The sequence below is a fragment of the Schistocerca piceifrons genome, chromosome X, assembly GCF_021461385.2.
Source record: "Schistocerca piceifrons isolate TAMUIC-IGC-003096 chromosome X, iqSchPice1.1, whole genome shotgun sequence".
In the NCBI taxonomy this organism is placed as follows: domain Eukaryota; kingdom Metazoa; phylum Arthropoda; class Insecta; order Orthoptera; family Acrididae; genus Schistocerca; species Schistocerca piceifrons.
In genome coordinates this window covers 422306371-422330387 of record NC_060149.1, presented here as the reverse complement: position 1 = coordinate 422330387, position 24017 = coordinate 422306371, and the positions used below count along the sequence as shown (strand labels likewise).

Genomic DNA, 24017 nt, shown 5'->3' with positions numbered 1-24017 from the left:
CCAATGAGAAGAGTAACACATGGTGCGAAAGTTATAAATAGGGTAGTAACTTCAAAATTCTTAGGTGTCCATACCGATGAGAATTTAAACTGGAAAAAGTTCATTTTGGAACTCCTAAAACAAATTAGTTCAGCCTCAGTTGCACTTAGAATCACTGGAAATCTTGGGGACAGACAAATCAGTAAGTTGACATAATTGTATATTTTCATTCAGTAACGTCGGATGGAATAACGTTTTGGAGTAAATTGTCTTTAAGAAAGAAAGTCTTCGTTGCTCAAAAACGTGTTGTAAGAATAATATGTGGTGGTCATCCACGATCGTCGTATAGACATCTGTTTAAGAAGTTGGGCATTCTGAGTACTGCTTCACGCTACATTTATTACCTCATGAAGTTTATTGTAAATAATCCACTACAATTCAAAAAGAGCATCTATGTACACAATTACAATACCGGAAGAAAAAACTACATTTATTACTCTAGATCAATGTTGCCTTTAGCACAAAAAGGGGTGCACACTGCTGCAACAGAAGTTCTTGATCGGTTACTCGTTGATAACTAACAGACAGCAAAGTAAAATTTGAAAAGGAACTGAAAAAGTTTTCCCATGATAACTCCGTCTATTCCGTAGAATAATTTCTATTATTGTAAAGTGTAAAAGGTGCTGGGTAGGAATTACTAACCCTCATCTGTATGTCATTTTTCTTTTTGAAAGAAAGAAACGTTAGTAATGTTCAGAATGTAATCACACGTACAAATTAATTTTCGGTGTGAACGTAAAATGACTCGTTCCACATCATTCCGACTTATCACGTAAAATGATACATGAAACATGAAAGTAACTAACTAACGGTTATGGTGTTAATATCACTCCGGAAGACTGGTGCGTAGCCCTACGTCTACGTTTACGACGAATGATGCTCTCGAACAACAAAACGATATAATGATTTAATATCCAGGGGGGCGCAGCTATTGTGCGATTTTATTATGTATTTGGTATGTGGTGAGTACATCGCGGACGCCGCATCTCTTTAAGGTGGGACGGCGACCGCAGAGAGGAAGTACCACGGTGGGCGTTTGCGTACACTCCGTCGTTCGTCGGCCCAGGTTTGGGTGGCGCGGCAGGCTCGGAATAAATGTCTCAGCCTAAGAATACTGCGAACGATTTGAGAAGACACACCACAACAATGTATCAATGTTCATGTGACGTTCCAGTAGTAAAAAAAGAGTTAATTGTACTTTCATTGAATACGTTGCAAATGTGTCCGAAGAAACTCTTCGTATTTATTTCAAAGAATCTGATATTGTGTTATGCAATATACAGGTGTTGGATAAAAATATGGAAATATGGCTAGATTGAAAATACGTGCAGATGCTAGCCAAGTCTGCAGATTGCGCTGTTGTATTTGATCAGGATGGCAATACCTTGCAAGTGTCAGCCGTGGTCAGAACAGCGACCGGTATGGTTGTGAGTGCATTATGTCGGAGTGAATTCGAACGTGGTCAAATTATTGCTTGTGATCCGTACTTCCGTAATCAATGTAGCCGAAGTGTTTCTTGTTTTAAGAAGCATCATATTGATGTATACCGTATACAGGCACGACCGAAAACCATCATCCGCTAAGCCGGCCGGTGTGGCTGAGCGGTTCTAGGCACTTCAGTCTGGAACTGCGCGACTGCTACGGTCGCAGGTTCGAATCCTGCCTCGGGCATGGATGTGTGTGATGTGCTTAGGTTAGTTAGTTTTTAGTAGTTCTAAGTTCTAGGAGCTGATGACCCCAGATGTTAAGTTCCATAGTGCTCAGAACCATTTGAACCATCATCCGCTAAGTCACGACGTGGTCGAAAGTGTGTGTTGAGTGATCGTGACAGATGGTAATTGAAGATGACTGTGACGAAATACAGGGTGTTTCAGAAGTAATGGTCAGTAATTCACACATGGAGAGTACAGGCCAGAAGTAGCCAAAAGGCTCCAATAAAGACGGGTCTGCAATCATCTGTTGTCGAGGTATCGCATTTATTAGAGTTGGGAACCAACTGTAAACGCCCCTGGATACTGCGGCATTTACCTAGGTATCTCGAGGTTTGGGATTGACTATCTGTTTGTGTACGCATGCGCAACTACTTCTCTCTCCCCCTCCGTGCACTGTGTCGTACCAGCCTCACAATCAGTTACGAACGACAGAGATTACACCAATGAAGAGTACACTGACATGCACTTAATGTATGGCAAAGCGAATGGAAGTGCCCTTGAGGCTGCATGATTATATGAAGAAGCTTTTCCTTCCGTAGGCAGCCCGACAGGCGTACATTTAGCCGGTTACGTCAGCGCCTTAGAGAAACGGGGAGGTTCGCACACCATGTACGAGAAGGTCGACCCAGATCCATAACACCTGATGTTGAAGAAGGAGTATTACGCATTGTTCACGAACGTCTGAGTACTTCAGCTAGGAGTATTGCTACCCCAGAGCGCGTTCTGAGTCTTAGCAGTTTGTGGCGAATTTTACTTAGGAAAATATTCTATCCGTATCATTTCCAGCAAGTGTAAGCTCTCAACAATGCAGACTTCCCTCCTAGAGAGAGTTTCTGCCAATGAGTGTAACAACAGTGTACCCTTAATCCCCGATTTTTAAGCAGTATTCTGTTCAAGGATGAGGCTGGATTTACCCGTAACGGTATTTTAGCTACCATAGCTGTCAATCCTGATGCAACATACGTATCACGATGCAGCGTTATTCGTTGAATGTCTGGGCAGGAGTGCTCGGAAGCCGCATAGTTGAACCACACTTCCTACCACAGAGACTAACCGGACAGCAGTACATGTGGTTCCTGCGGACTGTACTTCCAGACGTACATGATGATGTCCCACTGAACCAACGCCTGAACATGTGGTTCATGCATGACGATGCTCTAGCACATTTTCATTTACGAATGCGCCGGCTTCGAAATCGGACGTATGGTCAACGCTAGATAGGTAGAGGACTCCCTTTCCCATGGCCTGAAGGTCTACTGATTTAAATCCCATGGATTTATGTGTGTGGGGTCATGTCAAAAGGCTGGTCTACTCTACCGAGATCAACTCTCTTGAGGAATTAAGCTTGTGGGTTGAAGCAGCCTTCCTGCACTTACAGAATTTCCCAGGACTACCTGAGAGGATTCACAGTTCATTTCAGAGACGAGTTCAATGTTGCATTCAGACGCATGGGCAACATTTCGAACACCTGCTTTAACGTTTAGAGATGCCATGTGTTCCTAGACACTCATGAACCGCAACAGAAAATGTGTTGCATCTCGACAACGGTTGATTTGTGGACCCATCTTTATTGGAGCTTTTTAGCTAATTTTGGGCTGTACTTTCCATGTGTGAATTATTGACCATCACCTCTGAAACACCCTGTATAGGATGACAACAGTCGCAAAAATCACTGCAGAACTGAATGTCGCATTCGTGAAACCTGTCGGCACCAAAACAACCGAAAGGAGTTCCATATGGCGAGAATTGGAGGGCCAGCTGGAATTCCAAAACCACACGTCATAGTGACGAAGCCATAAAACCTGGACTTTGGAGCAACGGAAGAAAGTCATTTGATCGGATGAGTCTTGTTTCACACAGTTTCCAAATTCTGGCCGAGATTACGTCTCGTGTATCCCGTCCCTAGCCTACGATGCAGACTGATTGCTGCCAAAAGTGAAACACGGTGGAAGTTCGCTGATAATTTGGCCAGTGATATCGTGGTATTCAATGTGGCCCACGATTACTCTGCGAGATCGTATTATTGCCAAGAATTATGTGACCATTTGAGCTGATTATTGCGACCGCGAAGATGTCCTCTGGCCACTACAATGACCAGATCTCAATATTAAAGAGCTTTTGTGGTCTACTTTCGAAAGAAGATAACATGGACGCTATTCAACTGTACCACTGTTACATGAACTTTGAAGACCATACAGAACCAGTATTTATCCATTCCGAGACTACTGGAAACTGTTTTAAGTATCAACGGTTTTCCGAAACCGTATTAGGCATGGTAATACATAGTGTTATTGATGTTTTGATATTTTTGTCCACCCCCTGTAATTGATAGCATTCTTCCAGACTGTATTATCTGGAGGAGAAGAAGCAGTCAACAAAATTCGCACCGTCCCGGTCAAGAACTATAGTGAGTTCAGTAATTATAGCTCAGTTGAAAAACGAAACTTCGAAAAATAAACATATTCAACGTAGGGAACATTACACAATCCGATTTTACCACAGTATATCGTTTACATGCATTCACATGCAACCTTGGAGTGCTCCATGCCAAGCATGGATCCACAGAACTCTACACATTTTTGTTTTTTCACCAAGACGAATGGCTTGTAGCAAATGAATCCTTTATGGTTTGAAGCACAGTAGTTGGTGCAAAATATGCCATCTATACCAGGGAGATTCCGACCGGCAACCACACCAGTCGGCAACTTTCAGCTGGTTTTTCAATCTTTCAGTCCGTCTGTGAAGCAGGTGACGGGCTGCAGTAGAAGGTAAAATTATGCAGATTATCTTCTTTTTTTCTTTTTGCCTTTATCCCGTGTCCTCACGGTGTCGGTACGGCTACTATCGGATTTGGCATTGTTAACTTAGAGGGTGGCAGGATGCCGTTTCTGTAGCAACCACTCTACCCTCGTCCCCAAGACGGAATCTGTGTACCCCAACTGGGTATGGATGTGTGTGATATCCAGAGACTGATGACGTCATTTTTTTCCAAAATCGTGTAACTGAGGCGGGAGGTGGGTACCAGCCCTGTGTTCACCTACTCGTATGTGAGAAACCGCCAAAAAGACAACATCCAGGCTGGCCGAAACACCTGCCCTCATTATTAATCCACCGGGCGTGTTCGATCCGGGCCCGGCGCGCCTGCCCGAAACGCGGAAGGGTCGTGCTAACACTCCCGGGTATCCAGGCGGGTAAACTTTCGCACAACATTTACTAGACATGAATCACAAGCCAGCTACAAGAGCGAAAGACACCTATTAATTATCACATATACGAAACTAAGGGAGAATAGAAACCATTACTATTACTAAATGACAAGTTGAATATGACTACCTACTCGCCGTGCGGAATGGTCACGCGGTTAGAGGCGCCATATCACGAATCGCGCGGCCCCTCCCGCCGGAGGTTTGAGTCCTCCCTCGGGCTTGGGTGTGTGTGTGTGTGTGTGTCGTGGGAGGTTCTGAGCACTATGGGACTTAACATCTGCGGTCATCAGTCCCCTAGAACTTAGAACTACTTAAACCTAACTAACCTAAGGACGTCACACACATCCATGCCCAAGGCAGGATTCGAACCTGCGACCGTAGCAGTCGCGCGGTTCCGGACTGAGCGCCTAGAACCGCGAGACCACCGCGGCCGGCCGTGTGTGTGTGTCGTCCTTAGCATAACCTAGTTTAAGTAGTGAGTAAGTCTAGGGACCAATGACCTCAGCAGTTTGGTCCATTAGGAATTCACACACATTTTTTTAACTACCTACTCGCTGTTTACGTTAATTGATTACATACAGAAATACATCCCAATAGATGATCACAAATTCCATTCCTGTCCTAACACACGCACGAGATTACATCAACACAAACAATGGACAAAATACAAGTGAAAGCAAAATTAGTTACAAAAACAAGTGACACTCTACAAGGAAAAAGTGGCAATTGAAATGTTATGTTACGAAAGTACAGTGATTACGCGAAAAAGTGGAGGCCCTCAACCGGTTTTCTACCTTGGGATAAAGGAGTTGTTTTCATATAGTCATTTTGATGCTTTACAGTAAGTACCTTTCCATTTACTGTAAAAAAAACAACTTCCATGAACTGTTTTTAAATGTGACAACGAAACACTAACGTAATGTTCCAGGACACCCACTGAAGATGCCTTTTAAAAAGGCGAAACGCGTCTGGGTTCATAAATAAGATAAAAAAAATTGTGTGCAATATGCAGAGAGGTATATTTCTTGTATATTTCTGCAATTCATATACAGCCACTGTGAAAAAACTTCGTAAACTTTCAGTTTCGATGCCTCCGTTAAAATTCACCCCAAGATTCCATCTTCATTCATGCGGAAGATAAAATATAGTCTTGCGAAGAGGACAAATTTTTATCAAACATCCAGTATTTATTGTCGATCGGTTTGCTGCCATTGAACTTTGACGCGAACTTAGTGAAGGTTCATAACGAGGTGCTCCGGCAATTCCAACAGTAAAGAAGCTGAATTCAGATGTGGCCACACTTCTTTTGAAGTCTCAAAGCCGCAACCACGGACAAAAACAGAAAGCGTGCAATGTGGTTTTTCCCAGCAATTTTCGGCTGGAAACCTTCCAGCCATTACCAAGGGGAGTCGGTCACAGACATCAGAGTGCCTACACATTAAAAAATAAAATGAAAGCCTTCGGATACAATATGGAATTCAGTGTTTCGAGTTCAGTAAAGAGGGTAGGATAGCATTCGATGCGTATTTTGCACACCTCCAGAATCGCACTCCATACCTACTGGGAGAACGCTCGACTAATTGCATTCTCCTAAAAAGGAACCACAATGAAGTAGTTCTTCTCTGAACTAAAAATCCTTATTTCACCGCAAGAGCAGTAATTTCTCATGTTACTCTAGTAGATGGTAATAAGAAGACTGTTTACGCAATGAGGGCTTTAGCGATTGAACATTAGTTTGTGTATTTGTAGTGATGCTAAGTAAAGTTTTACATAACGAAAAACGCAGAACAAAATACGACTAGTACTTTAGAAAATGATGTCTATCCTTTGAAACAAACGGTAATGTGGAAATTGTCTATTTCCGTGGCTGTTTCAATTGTACAAGTTACCTTTATTTATGAGCGATATACGTATCTTCTGAATTGCCACGTCAAACTGCGGCATTTCTGCGTGCTCGCGGGGGCCTACGCGATATTAGACATGTGTACCAGTTTCTTTAGCTCTTCAGTGTATAATGAATAAGAACAACGTAACTTGGTTTCAATTACCATATTTTAATTCAGTCAGAAAACTTTCTCTTTCACATGAGAAAGTGGCTGAATTGCCACTCCTTAAAGTATAGGAGTTTTTTTCCCAAAGTTTAATCCCACATTACTTGAAATGACACGCTCAATTCGCCATTTAAGTTGTAATTTTATCCACACAACCGGTTACCGGTTTAGATTCAGCTGAGAGTCATGCTGAAGTGTGTTAAGTGGAAAATACAGGGTTACTCGTAAGCTTGTACATCAGCGGTTACAGAAAATGACTGCACAAAACTACATGACATTCAGAAAAATGACACATGTCAGAGGATATAGCATCTCTCAATGTTCGATTTGTAATATGCGCCTTGGCGTAGTTGCTTTGGGGTGTCGGCGTGTTGGAACATGTGGACAAATCATCCATTCCATGTTGTCGCACCGAATTAGTTCGCGCCTGCAGACAGGAAACGCAATGAACAGATTCCTAAAGCGGGCTGCTGTCGCACATTTCCTAGCAGTCCATGTCAGCTACTTCAGTGAATTGCACACATATATTGACGTTTGCGGCATCGCAAATGGTGCCCGTATTGAGCACCTTTAATATGAATTAAAATGTTGCAGAGATTTTCTGTCACTGAAATGCGTCTACTTTCTGCATGCCTTCTGAAACCTTGCAGGCACTTACGAATAACCCTGTATATAACATCGGATGACACGAGTCTTCGTCGTTAGATGTAAAACTATTCATTCTAGCTGCCGTTGCCGCATGTCGTCTGATTTTATACATTTCAGTATGTGACCATGCTTTCATCGACATAACCACTTAATACACTGCCGGAAAGAAATTAGTACACCCTTTTTGAGGCTCCCAATTCACTTAAGATTTATTGTTGCACAATGCATATGGAGTACCTAAAATGTTTACATTTACACATCAACAGCACAAGCAGTTCTCAGGTACCAGGTATTGACCCGTACTGAAACACCCATATTAGCATGTGCTGTAGCTTCCACAGGCGCCAATGCAGGCGTTGACTGGCTGCTGGTCGATCGTACAGATGGTGGAGCCTGTCCTGGGATACGTTATGCATGACTGCTCGACCTGTTCACGTAGTTCTGTAAAGAGTTGTTAGCTGACGAGTCGCTGGAGTCGCTTCTCGTCCTATCATATCCTACACGTGCTCGATTGGAGACAAGTCGGGAGATCGTGCTGGCCAGGGAAGTTGCTGCACGTGTTGCAGAGCACGTTGAGCTTCACGGGCAATGTGTGGGCAAGTATTATCCTGTTGACAGAACACATCACCTTGCTGTTGCTAGAATGGCAAAAGAAAAGGTCTAACGATGCTCTGCATGTACCGAACGCTGGTTAACGCCCTTTGCAGACATACCAAAGGTGAACGAGAATTGGGGTAGGGCCAGTGTGCCCCGGACGAATGCACTCTATGTGACAGCGCTCACCGTGCCTACATCGAACGCTTTCATCGGTGACGACCGCGGAGCACCATTCCATCTTCGAAGCGATCCCCTGACGGCACTAGTCGAGACGTGCACGTTGCTGCCGTGGTGTGAGCGGAAGGCGGGCTAGAGGTGTGCGTGCCCGTAATCCCACCGCTAAAAACTGGTTCTCAACACTATATACTGATACGTCTGGGCTCACAAGCTCTGTTATCTGTGCTGTACGATCTGCCACTGCTGCCCTCACAATACGATGATCCTGATGGGCGTCTACGGTGCGTGGATGTCCATAACCTCATCTGTGGATGTGAGAATGTTCACGTGACCACTGATACCAGCATCGTTGCACAACTGACTCAGCACGTCCAAATTGTTTGGCAATTCTTCGAAAGCACCATCCTGCCGCTCGGAAGACCTCAATTTGACCCCTTTCAAACTCGCTTAGTTGGCTGTAGGAAGCGCAAGTGCGTCTCCATGGCTTGGTTGGCTGCTTGCTTCACACGTTTAGACTAGACTGAACCTTCTGGCTGTGAACATCTCTGTTAAAGGGTAGATACAGATGGCGCTCTGGTAGCCACGCCACTACACAATCTGGAGGCGTACGACGATGAAACCAGTATTAGTATATCTACTACCCTCCAAGGTGGCATATAAAGTCATCGGATCAAAATCGACGTCATCTTTTCATGTGTGCTACTTTTTTTCTGGCAGTATACATTCGATTCGTACCTCAGTTGAAATCGGTTGTTTAAATAAAACAGCTTAGTTTGCTACTGGCCCCTGTTATTTGAAGAAACGCCAGCAGCGAGTTAAAAATTTTAACTTAAGCAAAATATGTCATGGTGTGACGACTTACATACCACCACAATGCTTTCACATATTGAGTAGTCAAAAAAATGTGTTCAAATGTGTGTGAAATCTTATGGGGCTTAACTGCTAAGGTCAGCAGTCCCTAAGCTTACACACTACTTAACCGAAATTATTCTAAGGACATACACACACAACCAGGCCCGAGGGAGGACTCGAACCTCCGCCGGGACCAGCCACACAGTATTGAGTATTCCTTCATTATGTATCGTATTATGTTATCCTTACGGGAGTTAAAGCTTTTTGGCTGTGACCGAAGAATAATAGTTTTGTCCCGATACTGAACAGTGAATTTCTGTATGTAATGGTAAAGAGTAGAAGTTGTCAGCTAGTCCAAACCTAGAACTGAAGGCACCAGATCCGCAACGTGATTCTCAATTGTTTTAAACGTTCCCAGGGAACGATTTAGTACATGTCGGCCGAATTCCTCGAGTTGTAGCGATCAGCATTTGAGGGGCTGCTCTCGCCAATACATTGATCCAAAGCCTCGAGTGAGAGTGACTAATCTAATCCATCGTCATGCTGCCTGAGATAGGTTTCGCAGTTACTTCAATGGAACTCTATAAGAGTCAGATTTATTTCTAGTACTTAACAGTACTCTGGTCTATCTGCAGTGCAACCAGTGCAGGTATTACGAGCTATAGTCTGATGGTAGGTTCTTTTTCATAATATCCCCTATCGACAAATTTTCATTAAATCTGCCACCTAAAAAGTCAAAATATTTTTTTTTAATAGCCTCGAGTGTAACTGACTTCAAACTTTTAACTAAACTATTGTCCTTCCTGGAGGTGCATTACGTTAGTGAACAAATTGTAACAACAGAAATTCGCTGCATAACTTGAACTAAGCAATACTGAAATCAAATAAAGCTTCGATTTCGTATCTCATACATTTATACCAACTTCTCGTGGTTGGTTAATCAGTCAAGGCGTTCTGCCTACGTTCCTTTACAGTGCTGCTGTTGCTATGACAGGAACGTCACCGAGTATAAAAGTTGGATATGTGGGAGGGAACAACAACAATATCCGTGTAGAAGGCCGATGTCATTCTGAGGTTTTCGGAAGAATCCTATGGAAATGTGTTTTAGCCACGAAAGTATTATTTTACAAAACCCTTTTTTCAACAATTCTTTTGTATAGTTCGTCAATCTGGGACTCACATCAATAAGCATTAAAGGAACAGATGAAAAACAGTTAAAAAATTTGAAGAAAGAATTAAGGCTTCGTCATGGTTTATTCAGCTAGATCAATAACGCCACAAAAATGCTGAACAAACTGCAGTGGGAGACACTACAAGAAAGGCACCGTACATTGCGCAGCGCTTTACACTCCAGATTCCAAGAGGCCATGTCACAAACGTCGAGAAACATTTTATTCCTAAAACTTATTGTCTCGCACAGTGACTTCGAGGGAATAGTTAAAGAAATTCTGCCTACACAGAGCGACTATGGCAATCTTTTGAGCTGTGAACCAAACGTGGACTGAATAGGGACGGTACGAATATGATGCTGGTTGGTACACCATGTATCTTTCAGGACGCACCGTACGGTAGCTTGCGGAGTACAGAATTAGGTGTAAGTGAAGTGGGATGATGCCACGGTGATTGGATATAGGCGTTGGTCAATCGATTGCGATTATATTACAGGCAAACTCCAGAGGCTCTAAAGTTTGTGTGTGTTGTATTTGCGTTTTTCGTGCCACTGCTTCACTGGATGCCTATCAAATACTGTAACAGCTGATGTGCGCCTTACATGTTAGTGTACGTCGTTAAAAGTATACTAACACCGCTCTCCTCGGTGATTTAAACACGATAGACTATACAGCATATAGCACTTAAAATCTGTTATTTGCAGATATCAGTTTTCTTTTTTCAAGCTATCGATTGGCTGCATTCATTAGATGTTGATCTCTGATTAAATGAATCTATTTTAACTAACAGTCCTAATTTTATATTATAAATGCTTTCCTTTTAGTATTATTGAGTTATTAATTTTCAGAACTTAAACATTTTAGCTTTGTGCATAAATCCTTAAATGTGTAACTGTAAACTATATGTATTTCTTAACATTTGCTGTTGTCGCCGTACGATAAATAAATACATAAAATTATGTATTGCGAAATATTTCTTGTGAAATCAGGATGCGCTCGTAGATAAATATGTATTTCTAAGTGATGCTTTGAAAATAACTGCATTATGAACATATCTGCCAGTAAGCCAGCGCTCGGACAGCAGTGCACGTGTCACACACTAGCGTTTCGTTTTTATATGATCTGTTGCGTGCTGCATTGGGAGAGAAGAATACTGTAAGTTAGGAACCATTAAATATACAGGGAAACAATGTTATTTTCAAGTTAGAAAGAAAAGGAAAGGAAGGGCAGGGTTTCACGAAGACACCAACGATGAGGTCTCTAAGAGTCAGAGCAACGGTTTGAATCAGACAAGGACTGGAAGGGACTCGGCCACGGTCGTTTTAAAGGAACCATCCTGTCATTCACCTTAATTCACTTAAGGAAAACCTAGATTTGAATGACCGGGCATGACCTGGAACCCCATTCCCCTAGATTACTAATCCGATGTGCTAGCCACTGCACCATTATCCTCGGTACGGTTCAGAACGAGGAAATATTCATACGGTATAAGTTAAACACAGATAACTCCCGGAAATTGTCTCACTTCTTAACAGTCATCGTGTCTGGATGGTTCAGATGGCTCTGAGCACTATGGGACTCAACTGCTGAGGTCGTAAGCCCCCTAGAACTTAGAACTACTTAAACCTAACTAACCTAAGGACATCACACACATCCATGCCCAAGGCAGGATTCGAACCTGCGACCGTAGCGGTCTACTAGGAAGAGAGTTTACTGACACCAGAAGTGGATAGAAGCCAAACCGCAACTCTCGACTGGACTACATACCGAAAGGATTAGCCGACGCCAATGGTAGCCTCACAGTTATTAACATGGAGATCTCTACCATAGCTAATAAGGAGTCCACATAAGAAAAATTTCGAGTGGAAGTACGAGTCAAAGTGAGTCAAAAACAGTTCTTGTAGACCACTTACCTCAGGAACAAGAGTGGCAGAATGACGTGGGTAACCTTGGAGAACGTCGCCCTTAAATTTTCCGATGGTTCTATCTTAGTAAGGAGAGCGTTCAACACACGAGCTATGGGCAAGGGGGCTGGGCAAGAATTACTGCGATATTGTGCAAAACGCCTAAGCGATATCTACCTTGAGGAATTAGAAAACTGACTCGAGAGAATGACGTTTTAGATCTTCTGACAACAAACAGAGCCTAAATATCCATTTTCTTAAGATAAAGAAGAGAATGGGTGAGGATAAGGCTGTATAATTGCCTCTCTCTGTTACAGTAGGTAAGAAAACTCGGTAAATATTTCTGCTTAGCGCTGGGACAAGGAACCTTACGTTCAGATCTGGGTTTGTGGAAGCGGAGTGTCAGCGGTCAAAATTTAAGTCATAGTCACTGAATTCGAAAGTAAATACTTGTCTAACTTTCTGGAGAAAAATCTAAAAGTTTGTTTTATCCATTATGGACTTAGTCTGCACATCGTAACTTTAGAATAACATTTTAGATATTAATATAACACTGAAGTCAGTACTTCCTGTTGTTGTTGTAGTTGTTATTCCAATGCATAACTAGTTTAGAGTGAGTAACATCTTATCTTCATGTGCTCTGAACACGCGCTGACACATACGCAATCGTGCAGATGGAAGACGGGAATACAAACTTAACACGAAACATTTCAGAGATTTAATAATGTACGTTTTCCTCTCTACTGATATACTTGGCACATGATTGTCTAAAGTGTATTGCGTGTTGGCAGTTCTGTGCCGTATCATATATAATGGGATAGTACGATAGAAGAAATAAACGCGGTCTTAAGATAAAATCACTCTCACTTTCTCTCTCAGACACACCCATGATTAGCCGCACAATCACACTAGCTCACATCGTGCAAAATAGCGTCAAAAATGGCCAGATGTTCTAAACTTGGCAATTAAAACACAAGTAAGACGAGAGGAAATCTAAGATAGAATCACAGGAAAATGTGGCTGGCTGATCATTTACAAAAACCCTGGGTGAGCTAGCAAACCTTGTTGCACATCAAAAACGTCGCCCTAAGATTTTAGGGAATAAGTCGGACACTGCACAAAATCTTAAAAGACGTACCATATTCGTGTCCTTCTCGTTCGTTACCTCTGTGCTAAGACCTCACAAGTTTTGATGTTAAAGTATACGTTCCGAGACAAGTCAAACAACATTTTACTTCCTCAGGCATATAACTCGCAAAATGATCGTGACAATAAAATTGGAGAAAGCATAGTTGGTGAGAAGGCTTACAGACAATTTTCTCCCCTTATAACATTCGCGGATGAAACAGGAAATGAGGAAATGACAGTGCTACTCGAAGTACCCTTTACCACAGACACTGTAAATCGGGTTGCTGTACTGTTTACGATATTCCTATTCATACATGTCTGCCTGCTCTATCTTCAACTGGATAACGAACTGGATTAAGTCTATCTTCAGTTTGTCTTGGGTTCCGTTAAAGAATGCAATGTGGTCCTCCGCTGCCGCGACAATGGATGCTGTGGTTCCGTCCTCCGCCATTTGTATTTACTAACTGTGTCTTCCATAATTGGGTTGAGCCATTTCTGAGGACTCTCCTACACAAATATTTATTCTCAAGCTGTTGCACTGTACGGACTCATGCGCTCGACTCCTTTACAGTTGTGATTTATTGTTGTGGCTGACTAACGATACAAAGGCTGGACGACTGCAACTGGGATAGAGCTGTCTTCTAGTCAGCTGACTGACTGAACTATGAACGTGGAAATTGTGGTTACCAGATTGCCTTCCCCTCAGTCGCTTTTCACGTTTAATGTTGCAGCTGTCAGCTCGGAGGTATGTTTGTTGAGACTTCATTATCACAGGGAAGTGCGCTGGAGAAGTTATGACCAAAGTGAGAACTTGAGCAACACAATTAATCATCATTTATCTAGAGCACGTTAATTATCTTCTCACAATTACTCTGTTAGCTAACTATAATTACAGTAGTTCATACTGAATTAAATAAAAACAAAACAAAAACAAATTTCCTGTCTCGTAACTGTTGCTCACTCGTCGGGACTACTGAACTGCACGACTTCTGTTGCTAAATTATTTAGCATGTAACACTTCCAGTTGTGTTCACCGCGCTCTGAGTTGCTAGTCTACCGTCGTTGGCTGCGGTACTTATGTTTGGGCACCGTGTAGTCGAATCGTCCAGTATTGCAGGTTGCTGGTGGACTGCAGCTACGTCTTTCTCACTATTTTTGAAGGTCTTGGCATCTTGAGACGTGGAATACTGTACCTGATTCCACTTTTCTTCATCGACGATGCAATTCTAATGGTGCATGTAAAGATCATATGTTCGATCCCTGATGACTACTTTTGATTTTCTTGCAGTCCCATCAAGTAGAACTCTCTCTCTCTCTCTCTCTCTCTCTCTCTCTCTTTCTTTGTCTCTGTCTCTCTCTCTCTATCTCTCTCTGTTCTTTCAGTCCATATTTGTGGACGATTAATTTTCACTGGTATTATCACCCTCTAAAAATATACTGAAGGTAGAGCTAATGGTGTGAATTGCAACATATATGAAACGGATCTAATGAAGCACTTCGCTTTTATTCTTCTTTTATTTTCTTACTCCTTAATGGAAGCCTTTCTTAATGATGTTTCGACTCAGCACACGAGAAGAAATACATGGTAAATTCCAGTTAATTGTGAGGGCATAGAATATTTACTCGATGCCCATACACAGTCTATTAAGACCGATGACAGTGTATGTAGCACTATCGATTACGAAGACGTTGAATAACATCCAAGAGTGATCCTGCTACTTTAGCGGAAATCCGAATCACTGCTATCTAAGAGTGATTCTGTTATTTAGAGGAAATCCGAATTACTGCTATAAGATGCATATAATTTACAATAATTGTGTGATCTGGTAATCTAAGTAGCGCTCAGTTTCGCGTATGTTCCTGCAAGCTATTTTTGCATTTTAGCATACAGCGTTGCAGAGGGTATTGAAGTGAAGATGGATATCAAAAAGGTTCTTAATCTGTTTTTGATGTATATTTTGATGATTGGGGATTGACTTAAGAGATCCAGCCTTCTTCTCCTTGTCGCACCCCCCCCCCCTTCCCACACACACACATGAAATAATTAATTAATGATATTTCCAAACTGAAGAGGGTTTCAGAGACAGGAGATACATATTTCATCAAGATAATCAGGGTGGAAACCAGGTTTAAAAAAAGAAAAAAAAGGCAGAATGGAATTCAAAAACTCTTAAAAGAATATATGTGTTGTTTGTAGCTTTCTTTCGTGCCCAACGCTCTTAGTGTATTCCCACAGGAAAAGGTCAAGAGGAGTCAGGTCACAGAGTAGCGGGCAGGCCAAGATACGGAGCCTCTTTCAATTAGTCGCCGCTCGAAGGTAATCTGAGGCAATCGCGGATAGCTGACCGAAGTTCGTCGGGGCATACTCGTACGGCACAAGTTCTCGTAGAGTCTTCTAGCGAAAGTGCGATAGGCTTGTCGAACGACGTGCTTCAATCGAATGGACCAATTGGATTATTTAGAATCGTGCCGCTTCGTGCATTTACTTCAAAACTCCTCTGATTCGTACAGAATTTTCCAGTAGCCACTTCATAGGTTTGAAGTTGCGAAGTTTCTTAAGTTTTGTGCTTTGTAAATCGAGAGTCCAAAGGGAACTGTTAATTGTAAAACAGATAGCTAGAATAAGCATCTTAAGAAACGATTGTGATAAAAATTGATCTGAGATAATTTGATTTGGTTGCTTTAACTTAGCGAAAATATTACGTGCTGCACTTCCTAGAATTTATATGCTTCTATTACGTCTTTATTTGTTAGCCGGAAGTCATCCAGAGTTTGGACATAAAGACTGACTTTAGTGGTACCTTGTAGACGGTGTACAATAATCTATTCCATATTCATTTCATAACCACGTTTGCGCGAGTCAGATATAGTAACTGGTATATTTCGTTTTCTCTCGTATTGACTCTCGGAAAATGTACTTTCTTTCAACAAATGATTACAAGAGCATTGACGGAGCCTCTTCTTACGAATGAAAACAAAAAACAAAAAAAAGCAGGTGCTTCATGCATTGCCGAATAGAGCACAATACTGGAGAATGGGACTTACATAAAACTCCATATTTACGCAATTGCCCTTTAGCGCTGTAAAACGTCGAAACACAAATATTTGGAATGATGCTTGTCAATATCACAGGACATAAAACATTCGTTAGTCGAGCTCCAATGTTTCTTCATTTCGATATCTGAATGCTTGCAGAATTTGTTTTCTTCTTATTCCTTGATTAAACTTTGTATGTTCGTTCTTTAAAATTCTTAACTTTCCTGTAAAGCTGATACGTACCAATAAAGCTGAGTGTTTCATGGTCGATGCCCTGAGTACCTTTATTAAGATCCAGATAGCTATCAACCTCTAATGACAAAATATTTGTTACTTTGTGTAATTAAATAAACAAGAAGTGATTTAATTACACACTATTTCCTTGTGTAATGTTTCAGTAGCAACAGGTGTCTAACGTCTATTCTCCCGGAAGAAACACGATTCCCTCTTCTTTTGACAATCGATGGTAGCTAGTGACCACGCATTCACAGTTATCTCACAGACGGCTCGTCTGCGGCTCCATGTTTACTTTTTAGCTCGCACTAACATATGTATTCATTTGTGTTAGTGTTCCCTATGGCTTATGGTATGCCATGTATTTCTTGGTTTGAATCTGTCGATACGATGTACTTTACAATTGATGAAAATTTTTTATCTCCGTGTCACGGATTTTGTTCATACCATCGCTCTCACATAAACAATTGACATCTCTGATACTTCAGAGTACCATCTAAAGAAATGTACTTCCGAAATATCACATTATGTTGTCTGCATCTGAGTCGATTCTGTATTAATCTGTCACCAGTGTTACAGTTATTTTGAAATTAACTGTGTGAGAGCTACATTTTCTTATTTTAAGAAATGCCCACAGCTACAGAGATATCTTCATTTTAAGAAATGCCCGCAATTGTAGAGTGATTAGGAAAGCTACGACTTCGACATATTAGAAGACAGTAGCTGAGATGGGCTGAGATAGGCGCGGTTCCACGGGGGCTGAGGGGTCATGACCGCCTCTCACCTTGCCCTCCCAGCTCCCGCCACACAGAAAATAGTAAAATCGTTTACAGTTATATGTACACAAAATTCTAAATTTCTCAGCTAACTTTCAGAGAATAAAACAGCATGGCAACTAAGTCTCGAAAATTGCGAGGGGTTCAAGATATTACAAGTTCTGTTAAACAGAGGATATTTTTCAATTGTCTGCGTGAGCTTCTCCCCATATGGGTGAGTTTCGATCTGACAGCCTGCAGGGAATATTCCAGCGAAGGAAAAGGGCTCCTTCACTGGCTGACGCAACCTGCTGACAACAGCTAAGCCCACAGGGAGCGCCGCCAAACCACAGGAATGTGACTGAGGATAAACATCAAGGGAAAGATTCTCCACCACGAAAAATAAAATAGCGGAAAGAGTGTCTTCAAGAAGGAAGACGGAAACGAGTCAAAGAAATTGCGTTCCCAACCCAGTGGTTCTCAACCTTTTTTTTTTGATCAAGGACCACTATGATTTATGTGTTGTTAGCAGGTACCACAAAGTTCAAGAAGAATAAAGTGTGTCAATCTAAAAATAACCTTCAATCAAAATGTTTAACATTTTCGTTAAACTTAAGAGTAACATTCGTTAACAGTACTATTATAATAGAAAACACAACATTTTTAGAAGAAAATCAAATTCTGTTTCCATCCATGTGATTTTTGAGCTCGCATCTTCTGTACAAGTTCGGTAATCCTGGAGCTAATATTACCGCTCGAAGCTACACGCATGTCATCACTTCCTTTCGATCGATTCCTGGACGTGCTTCTAACTACCAGCAAATCATAAATAAGTTGTGGAGAAAAGGGTAAGCTAGTGAAATTTCTCGAATTTTACTGTATTAAATAGTATTGTTACATCAAAACCGTTCAAGAGAACCTGATTCAAATGCGTCCTTACAGTTTCTATCATGTCGGAATTCAGTGAGCTCTTCCTGCATTTCTTCTGCAACTTCTCCAGCATCAGTGCTAAAAGGGATTCGAAACAGTGTTTGGTGAACTTCAGCTTATGTTATATTCTGGGAAGTACTGACTGAATTCACCAGTAGACATTTGCAAATGACTCTTGATGTTGTACTTTTTTCATAACTGTGTCAAACGCTTTGTCATCAGCCAGTGCTTCTAACGTCGCGAATGTAGAATAATTGTTTACGCCAATTTTAAAATGTTCAAATGTGTGCGAAATCTTATGGGACTTAACTGCTAAGGTCATTAGTCCCTAAGCTTACACACTACTTAACCTAAATTATCCTAAGGACAAACACACACACCCATGCCCGAGGAGGACTCGAACCTCCGCCGGAACAGCGACACAGTCCATGACTACAGCGCCTTAGACCGACCAATTTTACGTATCCATAATTGAAGTTTGCAGTAAAGCACAAAGTAAAAGCACAAAGATTCCTCTGTTCCCGGAACCTGGCAACTGCACTTTCAACTTATTCAAGTGTGTGCAAATACTGAAAAAATAAACCAAATTCATCTGCAATGCGGGATCAGGATACGGCTCTAGTAAGTCTTTTATTTTTGCTCAGCTTGAAACAACTCAACCTCTCGTCTGAGTTCGTATCATCTGCCGAGCTTGTTACCCTTCGACAGCCAACGAAATTCTATGTGAAAGAGGCGAAGTGCCGAGGGGAGAAGAGCGGTGAGGGGACGGTAGCTTCTCACAGTGTTGGCATTATCATACTTAACGATGCGTAGAATAATTCTTCGCGTCTAGGGGTAACCTAACGTTTACACAAAAAAAAAAAAATTGCTCTGAGCACTATGGGAATTAACATCGGAGATCATCAGTCCCCTAGAACTTAGAACTACCTAAACCTAACTAACCTAAGGACATCACACACATCCATGCCCGAGGCAGGATTCGAACCTGCGACCGTAGCGGTCGCGCGGTTCCAGACTGAAGCGCCTAGAACCGCTAGGCCACTTCTGCCAGCTAACGTTTGCAGCGCACGAAGATAAATCAATATCTTTCAACTAGCGCCGATTTTCTCCGCTTCTGACAGCAACAATTAAATCGGCAAGTTATTGTGCACACTGGCTCATGCCATGCTATGACGTCGATCACTTGCCTTCCTCAGGTTCCACCCGCGCTCACCACTACTCACCGAGTGTGCGGCGCTGCACCGCCCGCGTATCAAGCGATTAATAATTTCAAACGTGTAAAAGCTTGAAATTTTAAACGTTTCGCTAACCATATTTTAGCTCTTGCTGACCATTGGTCGGTAACCAACGGTTTACACGCTCGCCTAGCCGCAGCGTACAGACCTGTGTTCACAATTGTAATGCTAAGTGAAATACTGATAATTGTGAGCGCGTGCTACGGTTTTATATTTTTACTGCTATTATAGTTGTGAAATCAGTTGCGTGACACATGTACTTATCACATTTTAGGGCCGGCCGCGGTGGCCGTGCGGTTCTAGGTGCTCCAGTCCGGAGCCGCGCTGCTGCTACGGTCGCAGGTTCGAATCCTGCCTCGGGCATGGGTGTGTGTGATGTCCTTAGGTTAGTTAGGTTTAAGTAGTTCTAAGTTCTAGGGGACTAATGACCACAGCAGTTGAGTCCCGTAGTGCTCAGAGCCATTTGAACCACATTTTAGGACGAAAGCATTTCAAGTCCTGTATTTTTATGAACTGCAATTTCTTAGAAGTTATGCCGAAAGAGACGTTCTAAGTACTGATGTAAACAAGTAATAATTACTATGACGTGAAAATATTTTAGATACAATAATGTGCAGCACTTAAGGCTGACAGTAACTGTCAAGTAACAAAGCTCGACGAAAAGTGGACCACACATAGAACGAACTGCTACAGTATAGTGCAGAACAGAAATTATAATAATTACACTGAAGTCACAGGTGTGTTTAATAGTCCCGTGGACATTATAAAAAGGAACATGATTGTTGATAGGCTCTGTGATCACCATGGACGGCAGTGCATCCACTGCAACGTGCTCCCTCGCTGGCCGTACGGTTGGTAACGAGTTCTTGTAGGAGATCGTTCAGTTTCTCCACCAACGCGGTTAACGACTGCTGAATGGTCATTGTCGCATGTGAACTACTGCAACACGTCTCCTCAGCCGGTCGTATTGGCCGAGCGGTTCTAGGCGCTACAGTCTGGAACCGCGCGACCGCTACGGTCGCAGGTTCGAATCCTGCTTCGGGCATGGATGTGTGTGATGTCCTTAGGTTAGTTAGGTTTAAGTAGTTCTAAGTTCTAGGGGACTGATGACTTCAGATGTCAAGTCCCATAGTGCTCACAGACATTTAGCCACGTCTCCCCAATGCATTCCATTCGAGTTCGATGGGATTTAAGTTGGGAGAACGGACAGGCCAGTCCATTCGTCGTTTATCCTCTCATTCCGAGAGCTCCTCCGCCGGCGCTGTTCGATGCGCATTGTCATCCATAAAAATGAAGTCAGGGCCGAATGCATCCCACAAAAGAAACACATGAGGAAGGGGTACAGTGTTACAATAACATTGACTAGTGAGTGTTCAAAGATTTGATGGCCAGGACGCCTATACGACATACCCCTCCACATCTTAACACCTGGATCACCTAAATGATTATGTTCGGAAATGCCCCTGCGTGCATTACGTGTTCCCACCTCTCGTCACATAAGGATAGGTTCGGAGTCACACTCAGACTAAACCTGCTCTCATCCGAGAAGAGCAAGTGATTCCGGTCCTCAGTGGTCCAGCACCTCCGCTCTTAGTACCGCAGCAAACGGTGTCGCCGATGTGCGGGTGTTACGTACTGGTTGTCGGGAAATTAGACCATCCCCATGTTGTCGCTGTGCCACTGGTGAAGTGTGAGATGGCGTGCCTTGCAGTCCAGTTGAATGTGGTTGCAATTGCACTCGCTATTTGACGTGGATCTCTTCACTCCTGTGCACAATGTGGCGGTCATCTGCTGCTGTAGTTGACCGCGGTCGAGCACGTCCTCTCCTTCGGGCAGCAGTGCCGTTGGTTCAAAAATGGTTCAAATGGCTCTGAGCACTATGGGACTTAACATCTGAGGTCATCAGTCCCCTAGAACTTAGAATTACTTAAACCTAAATAACGTAAGGACATCACACACATCTATGTCCGAGGCAGGATTCGAACCTGCGACCGTAGAGGTCGAGTGGTTCCAGACTGAAGCGCCTAGAACAGCTAGGCCATAACGGCCGGCTCCTTTGGTTCGGAACGCTGTTCATGCACGTGGGACAATGGTGTGAGAAATACCAAATTCCTGGGCTAGACTCGTCACACTTCGTCTTTCTTCCAGTTTTCTGATGATTCTTCCCCATGTAAAGTCATCCAAACTTTGTCTCCGGAGCATGTTGCAATGAAGAACACAGCCACAGTGCACCGTAACTGACACACACACACACACACACACACACACACACACACACACACACACACATTTTTTTCGTCGATTCAACCTTCAACTGCGTCGTGATGCAGGGTCAGCCCCATTTGGCACTACAGTCACGCCACGTGCCGTCCAGCTTTCTGTGCACGAATGGGAGGCGTCTGCAAAATACGCCCGCACTTCTTTCATTCATTTCTGCTGAATAGTTCGTGTATTATGATACGTGTACTACCTCGTGCTTAAGTTTGGCCTAGCTGTAAATTTTATTGTATTAATCGATGAAGAGAACCGTGCGAATTAACTTGATCACGTGACTGGGTACAGCCACTTTCAGTTCACAGTAGTGTGCATTGTTACATCGCAAGGTAATCATGGAAAGTGATCGTGTAAAATGGCTCCTCAGGCTACCATGCAGGTTTTCTGTTATCGTTATTAGCGTTATTAACGACGAGAAGGAGAAAGAGTGACAGTGATGACGGCAACGGTAACGAAACGTGCAAACAAAATGTTGAAGTTGAGTAAGTCGATGATGTGCAAATTACTGCGAGAAGAACACAACGATGACTGAAATTAGATTCAAGTATCTACCCCAAAGAAGAAGAAGAAGAAGAAAATATTCAAATGTGTGTGAAATCTTATGGGACTTAACTGCTAAGGTCATCAGTCCCTAAGCTTGCATACTATTTAACCTCAATTATCCAAAGGACAAACACACACACCCAAGCCCGAGGGAGGACTCGAACCTCCACCGGGACCAGCCGCACAGCCCATGACTGCAGCGCCTCAGACCGCTCGGCTAATCCCGCTCGGCGAAGAAGAAGAAGAAGAAGATGATGATGATGATGATGAAGACGAAGAAAGGGCACTCAGTGAGTATATCACTGGCGATATTGATAAATATTGTTTTATTAGACCAGCGAGAAAACTCATAAAAATAGTTGTGCCTATGGGATTAAGTTCTAAAAGATACCATAATGAACGAGTAATTACGTGCGAATAAGACAGCAGAATTCCAAAAACGGCGTACGTCATTAACTTTTCACGAATAAATTAAGCATTATAATTAAAGCTGGCAGTGTTTCATTCAGACGAAACATGATTTCTGTTCCGGCGTAACGACAAGCGCCGGCACGAAGATCAAGAACGGAAGATCAGAGAGGGCTGAGAGACGACGTCAGACGATAGTACGCTGACGAACCCGACACCACGACTGGAGCGGCATTTGTACGAGGAGAATAGAAACGCCGCACCGCTTACCCGCGGAGGCAGTGGAATACAAGCCGTCATACAAACGCCATAGCATTGACTTACGAACTGTTTTGTTTGCTTGCATTGATATTGCGTATACCAGAGGACATTGATTATTTGCATGTCGCCATTTGCTTGCAACACACTTCTGTGAATACGCAACGTTAAGTATTGTCAATTTAACTTAATGTAATAAACTCCATTAATATTATTTGCCTGAATTGTTGTCTAGCGATATGAGAACACAGCTTCCTAGGCATCCTATATTAGAGTGTCAGGATACTACAATTTCATACATGTTACACGGTGAATAAATATTGTCACAGCTATCTGTGCAAATAGCGTCAAACAATAGTGGCGGTCGAGGCCTAACTGTTGTGTTATGTAGGACTTTTACGAATCGGTGTGTAGCGTGTGGCAGCGGTGTACTTGTGAGAGTACTGGAGTGTACGCTGTTTTACCTCCACCTCCTGTTTCGCGTACGTAAACACAATGGTATTGCCACCCTGGTAGAGTCTTCAGTCCGCTTTACCGGCTAACATTCAAAATTTATTATTTTAACACTAAATTGTCACTGTGCAGTATGCGCTGATTTGAGACTTCCTGGCAGACCAAAAACGTATTCCGGACCGTGACTCGAACCTGGGACCTTCGCTTTCCATGGGCAAGTGCTCTACCGAGTGAGCTACCCAAGTACAAGTACGACTTGCGACCCCCCTTCCCCCCCTCCTGTAGCTTCACTTCCAGCAGTGTCTCATCTCCTATCTTCGGCAGAGCACTTGTATGCGGAAGGCAGGAGTCCCACACTCGAGTCCCGGTGCACACAGTTTTAACCCGCCAGGAAGTTTAGAAGTTCAT

The 24017-nt window shown here is 42.8% G+C and overlaps 1 protein-coding gene across 2 annotated transcripts in view; it reads left to right on the top strand.

Annotated features, from left to right (window-relative positions):
* The window catches only part of LOC124721613 (elongation of very long chain fatty acids protein AAEL008004-like), a 653067-nt gene that overhangs the window by 181718 nt on the left and 447332 nt on the right, over positions 1-24017 (top strand). The window lies entirely within an intron of this gene.